At 46.3% G+C, this 24,969-nt stretch overlaps 1 long non-coding RNA gene across 4 annotated transcripts in view; it reads left to right on the forward strand.

The window, feature by feature from the left end:
• LOC146862441 (uncharacterized) overlaps nucleotides 1-2,172 on the forward strand; it is a 390,897-nt gene extending 388,725 nt beyond the window's left edge. For 3 of the 4 annotated variants that reach the window (XR_014978448.1, XR_014978446.1, XR_014978449.1), the window contains exon 5: nucleotides 1,495-2,172. This is a non-coding gene — a long non-coding RNA (uncharacterized LOC146862441). The remainder of the gene's footprint in view (nucleotides 1-1,494) is intronic. The other variant, XR_014978447.1, reaches the window with a different exon arrangement.
• The last annotated feature ends 22,797 nt before the right edge of the window (nucleotides 2,173-24,969 follow it).

Here is a 24,969-nt window from a genome sequence, read left to right on the forward strand (position 1 = left end):
TATCAATAATGCTACCAATTAGCTGAAGGTTTTTTCTCTGAAAAGGAACAAGTACTTTCATTCACACACAGCTGACTACTACACATAAAATGGAAATGCACGCAATGAAAACATGATGGAACAACATCTCCTCGACATCAGCACATCACTAAACGTCATACAATTCAGGATGCGACTGAAAACTCACTGCTTCAAGGATCAGTGCCTCAAAAAGTCTGACTTCTGACCTCTTCCACTAGCTCTACGGCCTCCCTCAGTCCCCTTCCCGCTATGTATCCCCACTGGGGCCTGTCCCCTGTACAGCGCTCTGTTGCTAGCCTAGTCAGTTAGGGCTGTGCTTTATAAATACTAAAACATACACATATACACATTGCAACAAACAGCCCCATCCTATGAGGTTTATCCCAGGGTTACACCACTCCTTCTGTGTTCATACACTGTTGAACTCAATGCACAGTCACTTTGAGGATATGGATATAATGTTACAATGTTTTACTATGCACTACTCTGGGTTCATCTGCACCATGCTATTTGCACTTTCAGTCCCCACATTACTGAAGCAGTGTGGGCTCATTTGTTTTGACTGTGTCTGCATTATCGGGAAGAGCAGTCAGGGATGGAACCAGAGAGGCATCCCCTTGTGAGTTGCCTCCGCAGGGACAGTGCATTACACACTGAAGCCTTGGGGATGATTTCTACAGATCCTGCGTGGTTTACAGGCGTCGACCTGGCACAATCCCACACCCCTACCCACAAAAAAGGAGCACTGCATCTTGGTACAAAGGGGGATCAAGGGGCAAAGAAAACAATTGTGGGAGTTTGTGTGGGGGACTTCAGTGAATTCCCAGTGCCTGCACTATTGGCTCTCCAGTTCCACAAAAAGGGATAAAGTCTGAAAGTATAATATCCTATGAACCGCATAAAGTGGTAAGTAAATTAAAGTGCCATGGGTGAATTAAAGTGCATTTCTCTTAAACCTCTATGCTAGTGGGTGTTGACAATCCAGGGGGCAGAGGTGGGGGAATCTCGATTCACACCAGTTGGGAGTTTAAGAATTGCTAAATCCACAACTTCTGCAAAGACTTTAACATAGATTCCAGTGTGCAGTGCTGTTAACCCTCTATAGCTTCCTCATGGATAATCTTCAGGCCAGCAGAAAAAGAAAAGGTCAAGCCCTAAGGCTCTGAGGAAAGCTTCTAAGTGCAAATGTGAGAAGTGAGGGATGAAGGAGGTTCACCGTAAATTCATGCATGTGCTTACGAGAATTTAATTATTTATAAAAATGCTTTCATTAATATAAAATTTGCTGAAATTATGATTACAAATTAATTATGTTTTAATGCAAAAATTGTTGTATACGACCATACTTAGAAATGATAGGTCTGTAGCCTAGCAATAAGGCTTTGATTCTTTAGACATGACATATATAAATGCCATGTTTTAATGTGAAGGCACATAAATATTGAAATACTTCTTTTTCACTTTGACTTACAGTTGTGCAAGTTGTTTTTCTTATTTTGCTGCAGATGTTGCAACTTTGAAAACTACTGTTTATTAAGTAACGAATAGATATTGTTGTATTAGAGGACTGACAGTGAAGTTCACACCACAGAACATGTAAAGACCTGGGAGAATGATTTCTGGAAAGAAGATTTGAGAAACATGAAAGGATTTGATGCAACATTCAAAGACACACGTCTAAAGGATGATTGTACTTTGGTGGGAAGATGGGGAGTAGACTTGTTCACAGGAGCGTACTGAAATCTTATTTGTCAACATGAAGAAAAAAGAACATTTAATGTTGCATTAGAGAAAATGTGTGTTTATATTAGTACGTGTTCCTAGCTAGTTAGGAAGATTGGATTCAGACTCTTCCATCCTTTGATACAGAGCAGACTGACTGAGTGTTCACTTCTCCTTTCCCTTTTTCTGCCTTTAAAAGGAGACTCTGTACTTTGTTTCTTGGAATGTCTCTTAATGAGATGTCTTAGTCATCCTTCGATTTGTCTTTATTTGAGCTGAAAATACTTTCTGGCCTATTTTGCTAAAGTTTTATGCTTATGCTCCATTCTCTCATCAGAATCCCTTCATGGAAATCTGTACTGACACCTTTATCCTGTTTTTTATGGAACACACTAGTTACTTTTATTGTATTAATGCTAAAATTTGATTCACTAACTTGATTCCTTATTCATTGGTTGATTGTTAAACTGCATTGATAACCTTTGGAGAATAATACTCAAATAAAAATAATGAATAACAAAAAGATTTAAAAATAAAACCTCTTAACTCAACTGAACTTTCTTTATTGACTAAACTGATAATGATAATTGGTAATGATTTATATTGAGATTTAACGTTGATAATAAAGATCCATTGGGACTTGAGATGTGTACAAGGTTCTTGCGGATGAGTAAGTGATGGGCTGAATCCCCTGCTCCTGCACAGGCACCGACCCTTATCTTGGTCCCCATTATTGATGATTGTTCCAAATCCTCTTTGGATGTAGGAGCTCCTAATTACCACTCCACGCACATCCACTGCCTTGTTTTTAATACTGCCAGTGGCCCAAACATTAAAATAAACCTTGTGGGTAATGGGACCACTGTACAGTTTTTTATTTTCACTTTCACATCACCACACTGCACACTCTGTAAAGATACCTGCTCCGCTGTAAACCAGGCGTGGAAGCACATCAGGGACACACTCGGTGTCACCAGGTGGGCCCGATGATGAAGTATGCCACCAACTAGGTTGGTGGGTGAGGGCTTCATAAAAAAAGAAAATGTTTTTTATTTTACTAAAACATACAACCTTTCATCATCGCGTACCTCCAGACTAGTTCTTCTTGATCATATATGTTCCAAATCCTGCACAGCTCCTATTCCTCTGAAGGCAGCTAAGCATCAACTCTGGGGGCAGTCTGGCAACATTGTTTTCTTTAGTGGCAGAATACTGTTTCTCTAGGCAATCCAATAGTCCTACTTGAGGGCTCCTGGAAACATAGCAATCAAATGTTCTAACCATGTATATCAGCAGTCTTTCCAATTAGACTGAAGTTTGCTTCTGCTCTGATTGATGAGAAATTCCCAGCACTCTGAACTAATGAAACAAGGCCGCCTTTATCCCGAGAGCTGACCAATCAGCTCTAGCATCACCTTTTACTTTTGGGGGGCCCTTCCAAGCACTGTATATAGCCTGGCTTTATTACCCTACGTTGGGATGGACTCTTGTAGGTCTCCTTGAAGTGCTGTGAGCCAATCCAGTGCTCTTCTATTTTGAGACCAGACAGCCCAGCTTCATCATTTTCAAGTAGGTACTGGCAGAAAGAGGAGGCAGAGTTCATAAGCGCTGGAAGTAGGGATGCTGGGTATGCTGCAGTAGCCCTCAATAACCACACCAGAGTTCAGAAGGTGAACGAGCAAAAGAGATGCCTTTAAATTTTGTTTTTATCTTGTCACAGACAGTGTCTTCTAAGAAACTGCTGCTTATTCTTTTAACATGAAGATTGAGGTTAAAGTAAACTATGAGGAAATATTGCTGGAGTACAGGCAGTTTGAAAGGATAGAGGTCTCAAACCATGTAAATAGGGATACCTCCAATGAACAATTGTGATTGTCATGTTCACTGAGAATAAAAATGTGAAAAACATGCAGAGGCTGTTGGAAACTAACAAGGCAGGGAAGATCATCATCAAAGCCATGCAAAGGACATTGCTATCCCAACACACAAGTACGTATGTGTGATACATGTTGTCTTCAATTTTTGATCCGCTGTCTTGAACTTCAACTACGCCCTCATTTATGCCCAACTTTTAATGCAAAACTTGCACAAACAATTTTTAAATCCATTTTTGCACTAACTCTAGTTAGCAATTGTCAACTTTTTCACTAAGGTGTTCTTTACAAGTTGTTAGGAAATCCAGTTCCGGGCAGAAACAAGAAGGCACATGCCCTTAATCTAAATTCAGCATAATCTCATCCAGAAACAGGTAAACTCCCTTGAATCTTGCTCAGCCAACTCAACTCAAATCAAATCAAAGTAAGCTTTATTCGGTTCTTTGTATAAATACCATAAAAGCAAAAAACAGCAATAACTATGATTGAATTATGCCTAGCATATACAGTAAAACTTCAAGCATAAATTACATTAATATAAAAATGTACGCAGCTCATAAGAAAACAGCCATTACCAGACAGGGTAAAGACAATGATACGTTTTCCTCAGTCTCATGGCAGCTTTCAAGAAGCAAACCACATTAAAAACAATTTCTTTCAGTAAAAACTGTAAATACAAGAGGGAACGTCGCACTGAAAGAAAGTTAATTCTTTTAGCAGCGCAATAATGTTCTTTGGAACCTCGTAGAATTCACAGAACTTTGTAAAATGCAGGATGTCCTGCAGGGACAAATTGTCACAACAGCAGGTCTCAAGTAAATAACCCCTGTTCCTCCCCTGGGGAAATGCTAGCAAAAAGTAAAAAAAGATTAAACTTAAATCTGGTTAACAGAAAACGCTTGTATGTACTTTTTATGATTAAAATATATGGCTCAATAAAATGAACGGACTTCAGCAGGAGAGGGGCATGCACTCAGGGTTTCAAGAGGGCACCCTCTTCTCTAGAAACAGACCAGAGCCAAAAACATTTTTTTTTGCTCATTTACAGTCAGTCTGAACAATTCCCTCCAGAGAGATAAACAGCTCACTCCTACCTAGGCTCTGAGAAGGTCCTTAATGTACTATAGAGTATGAAATGACCGGTCCAGGGACATACAGTCTTTGAAAATCTCCTTCTTCACTTTTGCCACAGGCCTTGTTCAAATGTCTAGCCATTACGAAAAAGGGTAGAATGCCGTGGCATCTGTTATATAACCTTTGCCCAATTACTCATGCACATAGAATGTGGGAGCATTGTGTGGAACCTTAAAATGGAGTTTTCAATGGTCTGCAGTTCGGCCTGATTAACAAACCTCACTCCCATGAAGTACATTTTGCCTGGTAGATTTGTAGTAGGGCCTTAATCGGTCTTCTCCCTGGTATTGAGGCAAAACTAAACCCAGTTGCATTTGCCCGTGTAAATTCCTCCTTCTTCCTACTCACGAGAGGGCATCAACATAATGAGGAATCAGAACACAGGCCCAGGGACAAAAAACTCTTGTCTTTTGGAGAACACTGGTGCCCAGGGTGAACCTTCATGTCTTGGTCTTTGGAGGGCCAACAACCATCACGTAGGCTTTTGTTATGTCAACTGATAGATCCAAATCCCCCTAAAAGTTAACAAATGAGCTCAGCAAGTGCTGTAAACCCCTGGCAAACATCGGCATCCCGCATGTGGACAATCTCCTTTAGAATCAATCAGGGCCTGCTCCAGTCTATTAATATACAAGTTAAAAAGAAACAGAGCCAGGATACAGCCCAACAAACCCCCCTTTTGATGTGGAAACTTCAAGAACATTGAAGATCGCTGGAATAGCTAACTGAGGCCGTGGTATTCATATGCAGATCTCTTAAAAAGAGGACTGTATCATGTCCACCCCCATAGATAACACGCCCTGCCATAATTTTCCTTGATTGACTTGGTCAAACACCGAGTAAAGATCCATGACCCCTAAGTGAAATGAGCCAGGGCGAGCATTGGTATATTTGCTTAAGTCCATATAGAGGGTTAGACACTAGTCCACTTTTGACCTCCCCAACGGAAGCCATACTGCATGTGTACATTTTCCTCAACCCACATCCCTAATCTGTCCAGGAGCATTTGACCACCTTCCTTCATGACAGAATCGGTAAGTGAGATGGGTCTATAACACAACAGGTTGTCCATATCCCCCTTTTTGAATACAGGGACAATGATAGAAGATGCCCATGTCTGCAGAGGCCCCTCCATCACCACGTCATTCACAAGTGAGGTCAAAACTGAAGCTCATACCTCTGCATCACAAATATACATATCTGGAGGGATACCATCGTGTCCTTGGGCCTTACTTCTGGTTAAGCCTGCTATACCTTTCTTAACTTCCTTAAGGGAAAATACGGAGTTAGAGTTCCCTGTCACCATCCCCTCACCATCCACATCAACGGGGTGCGTGATATTGTAAGACTCCTCAAAAAAGGTGACCCAATAATCCTCGGTGATGTGAGAACCTACAGGTTCTGGGGTCAAAAATGGGCTATTAATTAGTCCCCAGAATATGGAGCTACTTTTTAAGGTACTTGCTTCAAGCAGGTTTTCCCAGGCCGCCAGCTCCGTTTTGCCGGGTCTGGTTGCTCAGTGAACTAATGTGTCCACTGCAGGGGCCGGTGTTCGACCTCATGGTCACAGGTTCACATCCCGGTGGGTCCACTCAGCCATTCATCCATCTGAGGTTGATAAAATGAGTACCATTGAGTTGGGTAACAATAAACATCTGTTATTCAGCACCAAGATGTCTACAGTGGACATGCGGTTTACAAATACACATGTTATATTATGTTATGTTTTGTACTGAATTCGACTATTCTTCAGAAGGACAGGAACCCTAGGCTTGGTGTTCAGGGCACACATGAGATGCCTTCGTGCCAAGGTACAACCCTTATAAAACAATCTAGGCCTATCCATAATACCCTGTGACACTGGGGCTCAGTCAACTTATTAATCATCCTCACACAAGATAGCAAATAGCTCATAGTAGTGAAAAAGGTTTAGATGAAGTTATGCTTAGAAATTGTGCTAGGTTCAAAATAAAAAAATGGCAAAGCAAAGAATGGGGAGGTCTGATTGAAGATCAGTGGCCTACAAACTTGAAATGGATTTCATGTACAATGAAATTACATTTCTCTGAAATGTACTAAGATGAAAATGAAATCGATCCCTGCCGTGAATATGTGTGAATCTTGGCAGAACCAACTCAGTCTTTCAGCTTTCTGAGGTTGATAAACTTAGCAGCATTACATTGGTTAATAGTAACAACACAAATTGAGAAACCTATGGTATAGCCATCAAGGTTTATATTAATTATGTCTTTAAATTATGCCTTCATTCAAATGAGTACTAAAAGTCTACCTTTAGACTCTAACACCAGTAAGCCTTTCCATGTGCACACGGAAGAAGAGAGGGCATCCTTATCAACTCTATAGATTCTAAATCTATGTAGCCAATTATGCAATTACCTATTGGACTGGACTGGCAGTCCACCTGCCTGCTTGGAAAAAGAAAAACACTCTTCCCAAAAGTTTTTTTGCTTCTATAAGTACCCAAATGTCCAATTTCACCTGTCTCCACTGGAGACGGGTCTTCTAAGACCCCCCTCTTTTCCAGCATGACAGTAAGTGTTTGTATTTAAGATCAGACTTCTCATTCTTCTATGTCTTGTTTCTTCCCTAGGCCATACTGTAGAAGTCGACGGATTTCTTATGTCATATTACCAACAAGTTTGTGGACCCGACAGGTGCTGTTCAGTGTTATCATGGGATATGTAGCATGACCCCTGCAATATACTGCTTGCAGCAGGTTGTGCTTCAGTTGGCCACAGTAATCTCCTGGGCTCATTATCGCCCCCTTCCACACCTCCCAGGTTGATGCTTGGGAATGTGTTTTTAGGCTGCAGGGATGGGGGTTCCTATAATACCATACGATTGTTTATGCCTGAGCCTTCTGCCCTCAGAGGGATGCTGTTCTTTGAGGGTGGCAGCGTTTTTGTGGCAATATAATGCCTGTGCGCCTTGAATGAGAATTAGGAAAGGCGTGTTTTATGTTGTGGACTGCTTCAGCGTTCCTCCTCCCTTCCAGGCTGATTATCAGCTGGTTGACGTGGATCTGCTTTAGCGTCTGTTGACTCGTGGGACTCTCGGTTTTCCCGGGGTGCAGGTTTTTTCGTTGCATTCTGGTACTTGTAACTCTGATTTCATAATGGGATCAAAAAGACTGCAGGAACCCATGATGCAGGAAGGGGCCTCGGACTGAGAGGACGGCGTGTGCCTGGAGGTGAAAGGCGGCAGGGCTGGGGAATCACAAAGTGTACCAAGCAGCTCGCTAATAAGAGAGACCTCGAAACTTCAATATGATGAGCAACAGAATAGGTAAATCAAGGAGTAGCTTTTTTCTTTTAAGCTAGTCCGCCTATTTAAATTGTTTTTTTTCATATTCTATTGTGGGCCCTTTGCAATACTTTTGTTCTGCTTTGCGTCTAGGGGATATTTCTATGGATGCCCCGATTTCTTCTCCTAAATCTGTACGTAAAACCTGAGTATGACACACGTGTGTAATCACATCCTATTGCTTTCTGGGAGGTGTATTTCTGGTTCACGTCAACTCATGCTTACAATGTGATATGTAAAGGGACGTCCGAGGCCTATGGCGTCATCTTGTTGACATGGAATTGACTGCAGCTGTCTTTTCAATGTGAAGTGCATTTTCTGTGTTTTGTGTGCCCTGTGGTTCTTCATTTTTATTGGACTTCCTTCTTACTCTTATTTTGCTATTTCTCACCAACAAGTTTTTTTCTGAGAGTACATTAGTATTGATATTTTTGTTTACTAGAAATGAAATAATAAATAAACATTCTACTGTTGTTCCAGTAAACAAGGGGTTGTTATTTGTGCCACGATGGCCAGTTGGTTTAGGGGGCCATGCAACCATTTATTCGTCATGTTTATAGTTCATCTTACCCCTTTTCTCCATGTTGCTGGTGACTTCATGGAACTGATTAATAGCCACACTGACATTCCTTGTCACGTGCTGTTTATGTCAGTGGTTCCTCTGGCTGTGGCTTGGGAGTTTCTGGTTTTAGCATGGCTATAGCCCTCTCTGCCTTTTTTCGTAATCTTTGCTCCATATACGTGCTCAGGTATGTTTTTCCTTGCTCATTTTTTGAAGGGTAAGGACGTTTTGTTGTTTGTAGGGTTTCATTATCTCAATAGGCATCCGATATCAATGTTACAATGTTCCTTGCTGTATCTAGCTTATGGCAGTTTTACACCATGCTCTATCCACATTCTTGGAGTAACTTATTGCTGTGGCTCCTCTATTACACTGCATGGTGGGTTAGAGCGGGTTCTAGTTCACTGCAATTCCGGCTTTTTTATACTGTGTGGTATATGCTCCATTTATTTGTGTTCTCTCAACCTAAGATCATGTGAGGACGTGGAATGGACCCTTGCCTTGTTCTCCACGAAGTCCCTTCTCGCTGACACTGACTGAAGCTTACTTTGTACTTCCAACAATCCACATGTATCATTCTTTTTGACAAGGGGTCCTCTTCCACCTATGATGGGTTGTTCTTCATATTCTAACAAATGCAGCCTGAAAATTGTGGCCCCTCCAGCGGAAATATATAAGACCCAAGCCACGGGGGGGAGCCCTCTATGGGGTCGAACTTTGGGGGCACTCCTCTGTCAAATCACTATCATTGACAGAGAATGATTTCCTCAGACGCCTTTTGGGTCTCCCAAAGAGTACACCACTCGTTCCCCTGAGGCTCGATCTGGGAATAGAACCCATAAAGGACATTATTGCTCATCGTCCCCTTTTTTTTGGGCGACGAATTTGGAGCACCCCCGAACTTGCCACCTACAGGGAAGAATTAAAGGATGTATTGTCTATTTTGGGTGCGGGGAAATTACCATGGCTTTTGCATGTCAGACATCTTTGTTATAAAATTGGGAGACCTAATCTCTGGCACACACCGGAGGAGTCCTGCCCACTTATATCCCAAAAATCTCTTTCATTGGTAATGAAGGAACATAAATTGGCATGCCTATTGCAGAATAGTACATTGGGTGAATTAACAACAAGCTTTCTCGAGGCCAAATGTGTTTATAAATTTGAGCAGACCCTGGATAACATACAGCCATTTCTAGCAAAGAAATTGTACACACAATTTAGGCATGGATCCCTTCCCCTAAGGGCTTACTCAAATAAGTGGAGAGGAATCCTTACTCCCCCTTTGGGATGTCCGGGGTGCACAGAAAATGATGAGACTGATCTTCATGTTTTAATGTTTTTCCCCCTATATAAAAGAGTAAGGTGGATTCGGCAATTATGTAATAACCTAGGAATTAGGAATTATCTGGAAGTATATAGACTTTTGAAATACGACTGCACTCCATTGATTGTATTCATCACTTCTAGATTCCTGCTCTCAATGTGGTGCATCTGTAGAGCCACGATTATAGACTTGGAAAAAAGGGAGCACCTAGGTTTATGTTCTTTAGCCACCTTCAATGACAACTAATGGGCGATTGTTTATGTGTTTTAGAACTTACTGCATCTACAGTTTTTTTTAGTTTTTTTTAACCCCTTCAGTGCCACGCCCTTTCCCCCTCCTGTGCCGGGCGTTGCATTAGTGGGTGGGGTTCATGACGAGACTATCTCGTCATGGGCACAGAAGAGGTTAACTTAAATTAATGTTTACCTAGAGCTTTTTTACTAGTTTTAACAATTTATAAGACGATAGTTTTTATGTGTTTTCTTTGATTGTACTGCTTTTATGGCTGATTTGCCGAAATAAAGCTCTATTGACTGACAATATTCTTTGACTTTCCGTGTGTCTTTTTGTTTGGGATCTGTTGTGGTGTACTCCTCCGTCATCTCCATCTCAAGGTTTCCGTGGCTCATAGGCCTTCTGTCACCTTTTTAGTGTGTGTGTGTGGGGGGTTAATAGCGCAAACTAGACCGGAAGGTATCAGAGCGCTTTGCATGAGTACCAGTTGCATTACAGACGAACACATTCATTATTTTTTGTTGTCCTTGTTTATCAGGTAGCTGATTTTCAGGAACTAAATAATGTTTTCTTTATTAAACAGTGTTTGTCTTGCAGGATGTTTCAAAACCTGTGCTTATGTCAAGGACAGGCTTCTCAAGCGATTGCTGAACGCTCTGCTTCTAGCGAGGAAACGCCCAACCTCTTCCTGAAGCAACCCCAGCCTCCAAATTTGTCACAGGTGGTCAAGAGATGCGACAAGAAATGAACCATGATTGAAGGGAAAAACTGGATGCAGTAAAACAAAACCTTCCACCAAGCCTGGCCAATCAACTGGCTGAGCAGAGGAACGAAGCTTGAAGCAAGAAGCAGGCTATGGAGGAGAACTAGGATGTCCAATAAATGAGCAGCAGGCAAACAGGCATAATGGCGACGCAAGTTGGATCTGGTCTGGTCTGATTTTTATACTACAAAACAGGAAGAAAACCTGTGGAAATAAACAAGAAATGACAAAACAGCATTTCACCTTGGACAAAGACCTTAACCAAAGAAAGAAAATCTGGTATGGAGTACTAATTTATTAAGTCCTGATCTTCCATGTCTGCAATATTGCAGAGACGATATAGTCAACAACTATCTCATGGTGTGAACACTGATGCCAGGAAGCAAACATGCCCAGGACACAGGCTGCGCAAAACCACACAGTCTCAAACCAGAAAGATGCTATGTGGCAGTGCAACATCAAAAACAAATCGATGGCACCTTCAATGGCATTGGAAACACCGAACTCTGCTCCCAAGAAAGTGGGAGCTAACAGCTTATGATTTCCTTACTTTGTCCCCCTGTGCTCTGGTTAGCAACACGTCTACAACCAATCAATCAATCAGTCAATCAATCAATCAATCTTTATCTTTATTTGGTTATTTGAGAATAACCATAAAAGAACAGATAAAAAGCATTAAATGTCATGGTTCCCGGCTCGCGCAGCGCGTTGCCTCCCTGGCGCATGCGGGATCGGGTAGTGGTGCAGGTTCCCGGCTCGCGCAGCGCGTTACCTCTTTGGCGCATGCAAGATCGGGTAGTGGTGCAGGGCACGCAGCAAGCGGTTAGCGGTCTAGCCTCCCGACCGGAACCACTGCTGCGTCACCCAAGCGCTTCCGGGGGACGCCGCATAAACCACGGCGGTTCCCACCGGTCAGCGCTTCGAATTAACACTGCCACAGTTCCAGTAGCCTCGACTTCACGGACCTCTTCTCAGGTTTGTGCGCATCAGGAGACTTTGTGCATACGCTTCGCTGAGCGTCTCTAAGAGCATTTTTTCATCACCGCACCTGAGCATTTCTGGGGCACATATCCAACACGCGCTGGTGCGCATTCCGAATCTCTGCAGGCACCACGCTGGAGCGCTTGTTGTTTTCCTTGCACAGCGCCTGAACACTTCAGGGGCGCATTGCAGACACCGTGCTTGAACGCTTCTGGGGCACATAGCAGACACGCGCTAGAGCGCATACAGACCATTTGCAGACACTGCGCTGGAGCGCTTTGTTTTCCTTTTTCACCGCGCAGGAGTGCTTGCTTTTCTTTTCACCGCGCAGAAGCGCTTGCTTTTCTTTTCTCCATGCAGGAGCGCTGTGTTATACTTTATGCTTTGGCGCCAGGACACTAGTTAGTAATACTCCTTCTTTACGTTGGATGGAAGCGGAGCGCGCAGGAGCGCTTATCGTTGTGGTTTCTTCCTCCCTCGAGCTGGCCTTCACCAGGTAATTATCCGAGCCCCAGGTGCTTAAGAGGTAACATAGATAGGGGGTTGCGCGTCCCTGCTCTAACTGGTCTCCCTTGTTTTTTCTCACCAGGCAGACACAAGGCGGTCAGGTTCCCGGGAGATCCCCTCCACAAATCATTTTATTTCCTTTGGCTGCCTTCCCCTATCCATCTCTATCCCGTTGGTGTCAGTTCCCTGCTGGGGTGAGGTGGGTACGGGGGCGAGAGCTTATGTCGTCTCTGCGAGAAAACTCCGCAAGCCACAGGTGAGCCTTGTGGGGTACTTGACATTAAAGAAAATATATGATACAATTGCAATAGATGAATTAAAAACAGACTCATAAATGCATAAAACATAAAAAATTCACAGAATTATGCCAACATATTGCATATTTAAAAAAACCTTCCACCGCAAGGCACACTATGGCATCTGCTTCCATGCGAGGAAAATAAAAAGCTGGTCTACCCTGCGAGAACTCCTGGTTTTTTAAAATAGGTGATAAAAAACTTTGCCTAAAAGGTTAATAAAATTTGCAAAACAAGCTGAAGTGCATCAAAGTCTGGGGAGAAATATCATCACAGGTGCACACCAAAATACTATTTGGATCATACTGGCCCAGTGGGAAACAGAGATTACACCTACTGGTGCACAACCGAAATGTGGTTACAAGTGACCTCTCCCATACATTGTTATTTCCGGCGAGGTAGGGTTCAAAGCCCTGTTGTGAGAAGTTGGCTTGGCATATGCTGTCCACTAGTTATAGGAGACACCTTGCACCAGTCCAATTCGACTCCTTCAAGACTTAGCCTGAAGGCTGCTCTCCACAGCTACCACTAGGATAGCTGTCTTTAAAGATTGTCTTTTAACCTATCACCTTAAGAGTCGAATTAGACTGGTGCAAGGGTGTCCCCTATAACTAATGGACAGCATATGCCAGGCCAACTTCTCACATTGGTGGCAGCGGTGGGATACAGGATACCTATATCCCTGTAAGGGGTGCAAGCACCACCCTACCCAGACTACAGTAGTGGTCTGGTGGTGTCAGTTTGTATGGCTGTCCCAGGGGTGGCACAAGAAGTGCTGCAGCCCCTGGTAGGCCTCTGAGGGACCCATGCCCTGGGTACCTAGGGTACCATCTACAAGGGGCTGATAGGGTGTCCTCAGTATCCAATTGGAATGTACCTAGGGTACTCACATCAGTTTAGAGAGGAAGCAGATAGGCTAGGGTCCTGGATAGCAGGGCCACAGCCTGGCTAGAGTCAGAAAACAGTCAAAACATCAGCAAAAAGTTGGGGCAGCTATGCAGTCGATGCCACTCTCCTATACCTGGCATGTCTGAACCATAAAAAAGTCACGCACAGATGGTTTCTTTAGTTCCTTAGAACCCCTGTTAGCCATAGCGAGTATCTTAAACTCATTCTTGGCCCAGACTGTAGTGTCAGAGCCACCCGGCCCGCACACTACCCACACGCCGCATGGCCCTCCTGCTGTAGGCGAGTCTGTGCCCCCTCGTTGCTGCTCGTGACTCCGTTCTGGCCCTCCTGTGCCCGGATTGTGTATTTTGTTTTATACTGTATCTCTGCTTCTTTGTGATTGTGTAATTTGTTTTTTAAACTTTTTCTCTGTTTCGTTTTGCACGTTGCTCCCCTGGTGTGACCCCCCCTCCGCTCCCCGCTTCCCGCCGCCGTGACATTACGGCCCCGCCCCCTTTTCTTTCTGTGTCCTCCCCGCTCCCGCCTCCCAGCTGCTCCTCCCTCCCACTTCGCCTTAAATGGAGACCGCACGTACGCGCAGCGGTCACGCGCAGCGGGTGCGCCGATTGTGCACCGAAGGCGTGCCAAAGGCAAGCCCGTCTGCGCCCGTCCGTGCCTGGCCCGCGCCCAGCGCCAGGACCCCTGGTCCACAACGAAGCCAGCGCACCCGAGGATCCTACGACCACGCCACCCTCCATGCACTCAACGCCGGCCGAACCCCCGCCTGCTACCGAGCCACCCCGAAACGCACCCACGGACCCTTCACCTGCCAAGCCTGCAAGTTCACCTGCCCCCAGACCTGCTCCGCACCCGCCAAGCCACCTCAAGTGCATCCTGCTCAACACCCGCTCTGTCCACAGACACGCTGTCGAGCTCTGGAACCTGCTCGACACAACATCACCAGACGTCGCCTTCCTCACGAAAACCTGGATGAACGCCTCCTCAGCGCCCAACATCGCCATCGCCATCCCGGACGGATACAAGATCACCTGGAGGGACCGCGTCAACCAGACTGGAGGAGGCATCGCCATCGTACACAAGAACACCATCTGCATCACAACCAGCACCGACGACACCTTCGCCGCCGCCGAACACCTCCGCTTCCAGATACACACTGACCCCAAGACCACCCTCAGAGGCACCCTCATCTACAGACCCCCGGGACCACGCACACAATTCAGCGAAGCCATCGCAGACTTCGTCAGTCCGCACGCCCTCCCCTCCGCTGACTACATCCTCCTAGGGGACCTCAACTTCCACCTGGAGAACAACAAGGACAGAAACACCACCACCCTGCTGGACAACCTCGCCAACCTCGGGCTCAAGCAACTGGTGAACACCCCCACCCACTACGCCGGCCACACGCTTGACCCAGTCTTCTCCTCCAGCGAGTACATCTCCTTCAGCCACTCCACCGAACTTCATTGGACTGACCACAGCTGCGTCCACTTAAGCTTCAGAAGAACCACGACCCACCACCACCCGCAACAGGTCCCTCGCAGGAACTGGAACAAGATCACCGCCGACCAGCTCACCACCTCCCTCAGCCAGAACCCTCCCGCCAGCACAACGGACCCCAACGAAGCAGCCAGCAACCTCACCCAGTGGATCACCAACTGCGCAGATGACCTTGCACCACTGAAGACCCCTCCCAGCAGACACGGCAGCAAGAAAGCCTCCTGGTTCACGACGAACTTAAGAACTCCAAGAAGAACTGCCGCACCCTCGAGAAAGCCTGGCGCAACGACCAGACCACAGACAACCTGACCGCCCTCAAACACGCCACCCGCAAACACCACCAGCTGATTCACACCACCAAGAAGACAACATTCAAAGAACGACTGGACAACAACGCCCACAACAGCAAGAAACTCTTCAGCATCGTCAAAGAGCTCTCCAACCCCAGCGCCGGAAACAACGACATCACTCCCTCGCAAGACCTCTGCGACTCACTCGCCTCGTTCTTCCACCGTAAGATCGCCGAAATACACAACAGCTTCGACGCACCAACCATGCACCCATCCACCGAACCTACGCCCCCCACGACCACCCTCTGCGCCTGGACCCAGGTCAACACCAAAGACACCACCCGCACGATGAACACCATCCACTCCGGATCCCCTACCGACCCCTGCCCCCACCACGTCTTCAACAAAGCCAACTCCATCATCGCACCCCAACTCCGGGACATCATCAACGCCTCCTTCAACACCGCCACCTTCCCGGAGAGCTGGATGCACGCCGAGCTCAGCGCCCTCCTGAAGAAACCAACAGCGGACCCCACCGACCTCAAGAACTTCCGCCCCATCTCGCTCCTCCCTTTTCCTGCCAAAGTCATTGAGAAGACCGTCAACAGACAGCTTGCCGCCTTCCTCGATACGACCGGATCCCTCGATCACTCGCAGTCCGGCTTCCGAGCCAACCACAGCACCGAGACCGCCCTCATCGCAGCCACTGACGACATCAGATCCCTGCTCGACAACGGGGAAACAGCGGCCCTCCTCCTCCTGGACCTCTCCGCAGCATTCGACACCGTCTGCCACCGCACCCTAGTGCAGCGCCTCAGCAACTTCGGAATCCAAGAGAAGGCACTGGGGTGGATCATCTCGTTCCTCGTCGGAAGAACCCAGAGAGTCCGCCTCCCCCCGTTCAGATCCGAGGCCACCAAAATCTTCTGTGGCGTACCACAGGGATCATCGCTCAGCCCCACCCTCTTCAACATCTACATGAGCCCCCTCACAGCCATCGCACGCCAACACAACCTCAACATCATCACCTACGCCGACGACACCCAGCTGATCCTCTCCCTCACCAAAGACCCAGCCACTGCCAGAACCAGCCTACACGAAGGGATGAAAGACGTCGCCGAGTGGATGAAGAACAGCCGCCTGAAACTGAACTCAGACAAGACGGAAGTCCTCATCCTCGGACCTTCTCCTTCCGCCTGGGACGACTCCTGGTGGCGCCCTGCCCTGGGCAGCGCACCCAAACCTACGGACCACGCACGCAACCTGGGCTTCATCCTGGACTCCTCACTCACGATGACCAAGCAAGTGAACGCTGTCTCATCATCGTGCTTCAACACCTTGCGTATGCTCCGTAAGATCTTCCGATGGATCCCCACCGAAACCAGGAAGACGGTCACCCAGGCCCTTGTCACCAGCCGCCTGGACTACGGGAACACCCTCTACGCTGGAACCACTGCCAAACTCCAGAAAAGACTCCAGCGCATCCAGAACGCCTCAGCACGACTCATCCTGGACATCCCGCGCCGAAGCCACATCTCCGCCCACCTGAAAGACCTGCCCTGGCTCCTCGTCAACAAAAGGATCACGTTCAGACTCCTCACCCACACACACAAGGCTCTCCACGACATGGGCCCGAAGTACCTCAACAGCCGCCTCACATTCTACACACCCACCCGCCAGCTCCGGTCCGCCAGCCTCGCGCTCGCCTCCGTCCCACGATTTCGGAAATCCACCATCGGAGGAAGATCCTTCTCCTACCTGGCAGCCAAGACATGGAACTCCCTCCCCACTCACCTTCGGCTGACCCAGGACCATCTCTCCTTCAGGAAACAACTCAAGACCTGGCTGTTCGAGCAGTAGCGTCCCCCCTCCCCCTCAGCGCCTTGAGACCCGTACGGGTGAGTAGCGCGCTATACAAATTCCGATGATTGATTGCACCCTGTATCATCCCAGAGGGCGGGCTTGCCCGAGGGAATAAATAAACGGCCGCATGACCGCTTGTGGTCTTAGCCCTTACTACAGTATAGTGTGCTGTGTCTTGATTTATCTTTGTTACCCCACACGTACAGGTATAGGCCTTCTCGGGTGTCGTTCGAACATACGTCACCCCACTCACCACCACCCTCGGAAGCATACAAGGAGGATTGCGGCCCAGCTACACCACTCTGCCGGGCCTGTCACCAGTGAGACAACTCTGATGCCGTCAAGACACGACTCTCGACTGGCGTGCAAGTCTGGCAACGCCTCGTCGACTCCCTCCCATTCGGCCGCTTGTATGAAGATGCAGGAGGTGAGCTGAACAGCTGCAACGATAGCCGCAAGCAAGCATGGCCTTAGCACGATACGCAGATCTCCCGTGAAGCAGAGAAGCAGCTCACGCCATGCCCCGAGGTCAGTGCCTTATCCCAGTGAGAAGCTAGAGTCACCGCTAAGCAAACCGCTCCAGCGGGTCTTTCCTCCACGTCCCTTCTCACGCGCAGGGGGTGGCCTGCTCACCAGTTCGTTAACCGCGGTGCTTCATGGAGCACATCAGAGAGGGAGGCTGCCACGTGACACTGGGAAAAGCCCCAACAGTAAACAAGCACTGGCATAGACAAAAAAAAAGAAGAACACATAAAACCTGGAAAGGCACAGTTGGGCACACAGGGCCTTGTAAAGGCACAATTGAACACACAGACTCTCTTTATCAAGCCCTCAACAAGACACCGGCAGAGATGCAGAGCCCAGTCCCTCAGTTCAGGCTGTGTGCATGCAGAAGAGGGATCACAGTCTGAAGGCCCCAGGCACCAGGAGACTCAGGCTACAGCAGAAAAAAAAGCAAGTAAGCAGCGCCCCACTGACTCAAGGATATGAGCACCCCAGCACAGGTGGGTGGCGCAGGCCCATAAGCAGCTGCCCCGCAGCCACCACAACCACCCCCACAGCCTCATGGCCACGCAGCACTGTCATCCCTTCCCCCGTTCAGCGTGCTGGAGGACCCTGCTACAGCGGCCTCATGCTGGAAATCGTGGATTGGACAGTTAGACCACTACTTCACCTGCATGAGGGAAACGGACAGCACAGTTAAACGGTCACTGCTCATGTGCTATGGAGGAGGGGAGCTATATGAGCTATTTGAAACACTCCCGAACATGGGAGATAATGATGATTACAATGCAGCAGTAGCGGCTCTAAACAGACATTTCAACCCTCAAATTAAACCTGACTTTGAGCGTTTTGACCTCTGTCAAGCAAAGCAAGAAGAATCAGAGTCCATCAACCTTTTTTACGCCCAGTTAAGAAGATTTGCCAGCTCATGCACATTCCCCGACCAACAGGAGGAAATAAGGGCACAGAGCATACAAGGATGCAGATCAGAGCTACTACACCACCTGATACTTAGAGAACCAGGGATTTCACTCGACGAGATACTGGTACTGGCAAGGTCTCATGAACATTCAAATGCGTGGGCGTATAAAATGGAAGCTGCTCTCAATATACAACCAAACTCATCAGGATCAGCCAGGCCCCCCCAGGCAAAGGAGAGAGACTAGAGGCCATTCAAAGACGCCCCATGGCATCACGTGCAGACCTGAAGACACCCACGAGGGGAACCTGTGGGAACTGTGGCATGGAACACCCACCAATGGGCCAGTGTTTCGCAAAAGGCAAGACCTGATCTCCGTGAACGTCATGGACAGCGCACAGTACGAACGCCTCTCACCACGGCCTCCACTGTCGCCATCCAGAGTGAAGATGTACACATATGGAGGGACTGAACCTCTCCCCCTGAGAGGGGTGATCAAAGTAGATGTAGCCAGTGAAGGGCACTGCATCCCCGCCATGTTTCACGTCACAGAGGGAAAGGTAGGCACTCTCCTCAGCTGCCACAGAGCTGAAGACCTGGAACTGGTCTTCTTCACAAACCAGGTCAACGACCTACTCGCTGAAGCCATCCTGCATGTATTCCCCATGCTTTTCGAAGGACTCGGATGACACAAAGGGAAACAATTGAAATTGCATATTGATTCGTCTATCAAACCGACAGCACTGTGGCATCGGAGGATACCCTTCCATCTACACCCACCGGTCGAGGAGGAACTGCAGAAACTATAACAACTGGTGGTCATTGAGAAGGTCTCTGGCCCCACACCATGGGTGTCGCCGCTGGTCATCACCCCCAAGCCAAAACAGGAGCAATTCGGCTATGTGTCGACATGCGCCTACCCAACCAGGCCATGAAGAGAGAACGACAACTAACTCCCACAATTGGACGATATTGTGGCAGACCTCAATGGAGCCAAATGGTTTTCCAAACTCGATTTGAATGCGGGATACCACCAGCTCGAACTCGCCCCGGGGAGCAGATACATAACGCGTTCTCCATGCATATGGGGCTACGAAGATACAAGCGGTTGAGCTTCGGGGTATCGTCAGCTGGAGAAGTATTCCAGAACGCCATCCTCGAAACACTCTCATGGCTACAAGGAGTCATCAACCTCAGTGATGACATTCTCATGTTCTCAAAGACCCTCGAGGAACACCATGTAAACCTGAGGAACATGCTCCAGCGTCTTGCAGACAGTGGCCTGACACTACAGTGGACAAAGTGTTTATACTACCAGGAGTTGTGGAGTTTTTGGGTACATCTTCTCCCGCGAGGGACTACAGGTCGACCCAAAGGAGGCAGTTGCCATCCGTGCAGCACCAGTGCCCACATCTACTGAGGTCTGCAGTTTCCGGGGGATGGCCACATACTGCGGCCACTTCATCCCGAACCTGGCATCCCTATCGGAACCTCTATGAGCCCTCACAAAAAGTGGAGCACCATGGGACTGGAAAGGAAAAGCTGATGCATCGTTCCACGCCATCAAAGAAGCCCTCATGGACAAGACCGTAATAGCGTAGTTCCACCCCAGCTGCCGCACGGACGTAGTTGTTGACGCCAGGACTCGGAGCCATCCTCCTACAAGGAACAGCTGACAGAGAGTGGGTCCCCATGGCTTATGCCAGCAAAGCAAAAACGGAATCACGCTATGCCCAGATCGAGAGAGAAGCTTTCGCCATTAAGTGGGCATGTCACCACTTCCACCTATACCTTTACAGACAAGACTTCCGAGTTGTGACGGATCACAAACCCTTGATCCCTCTATTTGCAGGAACAATGCGGCTTGCCCCATCGAGAATTAAAAAGTGGCCGGTGCAATCACAGGCATATTGGTTTGAGGTAGTGTTCCATTCCGAGATCAACAACAACGTGGATTTCCTATCATGTCACCCAGTCCCAGAAAGACTGCTGCAGTCATCTGCTGATGAGGAGAACACAGAAGAGCTGGTGTGAATGATATCACAGGAGGCGTGCCACTAAGCACTAACTCTTGAAGAGATGGGAGCTGCAACCACCCGCGACGAGTGCCTGGAGACGGGGAAGGAAACACTGACTGATCGCAAGTGGCAGCACTTTTTGGATGGTGCTCGGGCACTGAATGAGGAAGATCGAATGATGCAAAAACAACTATGGAGGGCTCGCAGTGAGCTTAGTGAAGGTCTGTACGGGATAATACTAAGGGGTAGCACCATCGTGATCCCAAAGAACCAACAGTGGAGAGTGGTGAACCTCGCAAATGTGGGACACCAGGGAATAGCCAAGACAGAAGCCTACCGCCACAGCAAAGTGTGATTTTCTGGGACACCATGGTTTACGACACCATCTGAGCATGTCATTCATGTGCCATTACCAGCAGTGATCCAGCCCCTCACCCCATACTCACTGAAGAGCCATGCCTGGATCCTTGGTCGCAAGTTAGCATTGACTTTGGGTCTTACCCAGATGGGTGTAGCACCATCGTCCTAATAGATTCACAATCCAGATTCTCAATTGTGGAAGTTGTATCGAACACAGCATTCCCACAAGTCAAAGCCACTCTCAACCGGACTTTTGCGATGATGGGCCTTCCAGAGGAGCTACGGTCAGACAATGGACCGCCTTTCCAAGGGAAAGACTTTCAGGAATACTTAGCGTCCCACGCTGTCAGACACCGCAAAATAACACCATAGTGGCCACAGGCCAATAAGGAAGTGGAGCATTTTATGAGGACCCTAAAAAGGGCGCTAAGAGTAGGGGTCAAATGAGGTGAAGATGCGGAGGAGTGCCTGCAGCGGTTCCTGAATGCATACCACCAGATCCCGCACTGCACTACCCGGTGTGCACCGTCCCATCTGTTGTTCCGGCAAACTCCTCGAGACAGGATACCAGCAGACCCCGCCTCGCATCCTTGCGAGTTAGACTGCGAAGCAACGCAGGCCAGGAGAACAACCACGAATGCACAGGCATGCAGAGTGCGAAGAGCACAGGTGACCAGCATCCATGTGTGCGACCGGATGATTGTCAAGGATCAGCACCCAGGCTGTAAATTCCACACACCCTACGAGCCCGACATGTGGGAGGTCACCGAGGTGTGAAGGACCATGGTGTCCACCAGAAGAGGTATGTGCACGCTTGAGAAAAACATATTGTGGTTCAAGAAGGTTGGTGAACCCCAACAAACAGGAGAAGGGGAAGATGAACAGGACATACTGGAGGAGGAAGCCATGTCAACTTCACATGCGCCAAGGATGGGCGGTGATTCACCCCAGGCAGAGCAAACGGAGAGATCGATCCCACAAGAAGATCCAACTTGCATGACTCAGAGACATCCATCTCTTCCGGATAGCCCAGGGAGGGCAGTTCCAAGTTCCAGCTCCAGGAGCCAGAAGTATGGTCTCCGGCCGAACCCTGCCCCAAGCCAAAGGCTCTGAGATTTTGTGTGCTGCATGCCGTGAGAAGTATCACAGGACAGAAAGACTTTTCAGAACTAAAGAAAAGGAGGAATGTAGTGTTGGAGCCACCCGGCCCGCACACTACAATGTCACACCCTATATCACCCCGGAGGGTGGGCTCGCCCGAGGGGATAAATAAACAGGCACATGAGAGCTCGTTGTCTTAGCCCTTACTGCAGCACAGTGTGCTGTGTCTTGATTTATCTTTGTTACCCCACACGTACAGGTATAGGCCGTCCCGAACACACGTCACCCCACTCACCACACAGACCACCTCCCTTTTATTCAATAGCTGTGGGGAAGAGAATTATTTTGGTCAACCCAGACTATTGGCTATATTTCTAATGCAACACAGCCATGCTATTTTTAGGCCCAAGTCAGAGGACAGAAAGTCAGAGACAATTTCCCTATTAAAATCTGCATACTTTTCCCCCCATATATAGGTCCAAAGAAGCAGGGGGCAAGCTTTATACAATCATCTCCATAATCTAGACTCAATTCTGCATGTGAAGCAAAACTCGAGGTGTTGGGCCCAACTCCGAGCAGCATCCTGTAAAATCGGTTATTTTCCTGCTGTGGAGAGACGGTATTCTGAGAACCTCAGATGTGAGCCCCATATGTTAAGACCGGTAGGCTTTTTAGATTGTACACCTCCAGCAGGGAGTGGTTTATTGCCAACTCTTGATTACATTTCAAAAACAGTGACCAGTGGGTTGGGGTTGATATTCTTTTTGGTGTCACATTTCCATGTTAAAAGTGGCAGATGAGCTTAGTGCACTGCTCTTCTAAGGACTGTCACAACAAAGGTGGATGATGTAGTAATTTCCTGATTCCACACCGGCAATATTTCTTACTTTGAGCCCCAGCCTTTAAATGCAAGTTGCTAGTGAACGAATGTCTGGTGATTCTTTGGGATTCTCATAGCAGAAGGAAAATAAAAAGCCAAAAATGAAAAAAACGTTTTGAGCAGTGTTTCTATTCTTTTCCAAATTGGGCAAGTGGACTGTCTGTCTCCTGTGAACTTGCCTCTATTAGTAATTTGACAAGAAAGACATGGTCATGAAGTAACTATGATTAGCAGTAAGTAATACGGACATTAAATTGAGCATTGAGCAAAACAAATATTCAGGAAAGTGCATAAATTGGATTAGGGGGAGGAGATAACATTCAGTATTCTAACTCCAGTCCAACAAATATTGATGAACGTGCATACTTTTGAGTTAAGTGAAATTTATTTTATAAAAATGATTTTTTAAATATTTAGGGTTCATATAAAATGTGCATTCATTTTAAAACAAATATTCCAAACATAATAGTTAGGAAAGTGAATGAATCACAAAGCAAAGTACAAACAGTTGCAAATATTACAATAAATAAATTAACGTAAACATTTTATTTGAAAAAACAATGTTAAATGTTATCATGCCTATTAAATGTATCCCATTTTTCCTGTTTTAATATTTTCATCACAATTACAACAAAAAGGACATCACAAATGCATTTAAGATTTTTAAAGAAAAATTAAAATACAAATGAAAATAAAATAACCTTAAAACAATAACCTTTCAAGCCACCAGTAAACCACTTAACCCATAAAGAAATCTAAAAAAATAAAGTATGCAGCCCAAAAAATAGGAACCCGACATTAACGTATATATAAAATTTAAAATATACAAATAGAAAAAAATTGATGAAAGTATTTTAAAAGAGTAGAATTTAAAAACGTGTATTAAATAATTTATAAATGGAAAGGTATAAAAATGTGTATTAACTTATTTATAAATGTAACACTACCCACAAAAATGTGAACCTCCAAACAAGGCATCCCATTAAAAAAAAAATGAAATCCCCAAATACAATAATGACATTTGAACCACACACATCCTACACACCAATAAAACCCACAATCCGTACTATTAAAAAACGTTATTATATGGTCAAAATTGTGACAAAAAGTGTGCAGATTAAAATTTGAATTTATAAATATGATTCCAGACATTTAAAATATTAGAATTAATTTAAAATATTTTAAATAAAACTCTAGCTAACCTAACTGCCAGAATAACCAACAATGTAGATTTTTTTTAAAGTAAAAACCTACAAAATGTACTATACCAATGACAAAAAATAACATGTACCTAAAAATCATTTAATTAAAAAATATATCAATAAACATTACAATTACATCGTTACAAATAGGTATACACTACAACCTTTTAGTAAACATTTTAAACATTAACAGTGTTGCCAAAAATAACAAAAAAGATAGACTCACTGTCAATGTTATATTCCTCAATATTTTTGCAGTCACAATATATTGACAATAACATTTTTGGTCAGACAATATTTTACAGATAATCAGGTATAATACTGTTTGAACAGTGTTTTTTCAATGTTAAACAACATTGAAGTGAAGTATGCTTTTAAATGTAGACCAAGGATTCGGAAAATGCTTTGGTTACTTACCGGTGATCTTCATTACTCCAAGCTCAGGTGTTCTTCATCACATCCTTTTATCACATCCTTATTGGGTGAAATATGCATAGCTCAGCAGTACAATACAAGAATACAATATAGCCGACTTCCTCTTCCTGCTAATGATAAAAATTAAAGAAGTCACCGCCCATACTTCCTTTAAAAACTTAGCCGAAGTTATTTATTCAAACCTGAACCCTTCTGATTGCTTCTCCACTTGTAGGTAGGGTGAGAGGGAAAGATGGACTATGACAA

The sequence above is a fragment of the Triturus cristatus genome, chromosome 2_2, assembly GCF_964204655.1.
Source record: "Triturus cristatus chromosome 2_2, aTriCri1.1, whole genome shotgun sequence".
Lineage (NCBI taxonomy): Eukaryota > Metazoa > Chordata > Amphibia > Caudata > Salamandridae > Triturus > Triturus cristatus.